General features: G+C 54.0%; 1 protein-coding gene across 1 annotated transcript in view; it reads right to left on the minus strand.

Moving 5' to 3' along the window:
• The window catches only part of ARX (aristaless related homeobox), an 11,052-nt gene that overhangs the window by 787 nt on the left and 8,531 nt on the right, over positions 1-1,734 (minus strand).

A 1,734-nucleotide genomic window follows, 5' to 3' on the forward strand; every position in this document is an offset into this window, starting at 1 on the left:
GGGGGGGGGGATCGAACTGGCTCAAGACCTGATCTGCAAGCATAGCTACTCTCTCTAGGGCCCAGAGTCTAGGACGCTATCTGGCCGGACTTCCTTGGCCCTGGAAATTCCAGCCCGATTGATGAACTTCCGGCCACAGGGCAGCCCTCCCGTGACGGCTGAGCTGCCAGTACCGGGCAATGATCGCGCCAATGATCGCGAGGTCCGGGCGGAGGCGCCCGCCTGTTGATTGTCCATCGACGGAACGGCTATGACACGACCAGAGAAAATGCGTCCTGGCACAGTGACACTCTTTTCCCCGCCGTCTTCTCCTTGCCCCAGAGAGCCTCTGGACCCCGCCACCGTCTACGCACGCGGCGCAAGGAGGCATCCAAGCCCGAAACCCCACTCCGTTCCTCCATCTCCAGGCAGCACCGGGATTGCTCTGTGCGCTGCCGCCACCCGCTTTGCACAGCAACTCAGCAAGGTCATGAACAGCCAGCCCCCTGGCCAGGAGACACCACCACCCCTACCCACCCCGCCCCCTGCTTCTCCCCAGGGCTCTGGCTCCCGGCCCCTGTAGGCCCAACTAGGGATTTCGAGGATTAGATACGAGCCCACTAGGGCTGGAGGAGAGCCTCCCGCTTCTCAACCCCTCATACCCGGCCCAATGCACCCCTTTTCTAGCTCTCGGAACCTCACAGCCCGGTCCCCAGCTTTAACAAGTCGCTTGTTGTCAGAAAGAAAGAGAGTGGGGAGCGGGGGCGAGGAACACAGGGCTTAAATCTTTTCCCATAAAGAAATCAAGTGTGGCCTGAAGGGGGCGCAACGTGCCCCTGGTTCCACTAGGTAAACTGAGTCACTAACTACACTGCAATTCACTCGCTATTTATTTCATTGGTTTTTGAAAATTTCTCTAAGATAATTTTTGTTATGTGGCTGCACAGTTGGCTAAATCTATTATTTCTTTGTTCTCCCAAAGACAGATCGTTGAAGCTGCATCAGTTTTATTTTCACTGCACTTTCCAACTTAATACATCCCTCCATTGTTTCTTTGTCTGTGCGATTATACAGACTTTTTATTCCATCATGTGATGTTCATTTAAAGAGAGGGAGTTACAACATATCATGAACTGTTTCTTTTATTTCGTTGTCTTGTGCCCCGTGGGGTTGGGGATTGCACATACAGCCGGTCACTTGAGTGACTCGGAGGATAGAGTCTGGGAAGAGGGAAGAATTCTTTGCACCCAGAGGGCCCGTGGCCCCAGGTCTCCTGTGGAGCCCAGGGCTGCGTTCCTCTGACTGCCAGGCTTCAGGGCATGAGGAAGGATTTTTGCAAAACTTGCAGCCATACGGGCCCAGCAGCCTACACCTGTACACTTTCACACACACACACACACACACACACACACACACACACACACCATGGCCTGGGCTGTTGCCACCTTGAAAGGGTATTTTTACAGCTTTCACTGAACACTCAACATTGTCCTGGTTGTTGTTACTGCCACCGTCCTCTCTACCGCTCAGTCTCAAAAGTCATTCCCTCCCAGATCCACACTGTTTGAGGCAATATTAGAGATGCTTTTCTTTGGCTAAATCTTCTCGGTTAGGCCAGAGAGAGAAGATGTGTCTCTGCCTGTTCCGGGTCTCCTCCCTGATCCCAGGTCGTGTGTGTTTGTATGTGTGTGTTGGGGGGGGGCGGGGAAGACAGACAGACAGACAGACAGACACCCCGAGGCGGCGTGTTACCTG

This window comes from Myotis lucifugus, unplaced genomic scaffold (assembly GCF_000147115.1).
Source record: "Myotis lucifugus unplaced genomic scaffold, Myoluc2.0 scaffold_20, whole genome shotgun sequence".
Lineage (NCBI taxonomy): Eukaryota > Metazoa > Chordata > Mammalia > Chiroptera > Vespertilionidae > Myotis > Myotis lucifugus.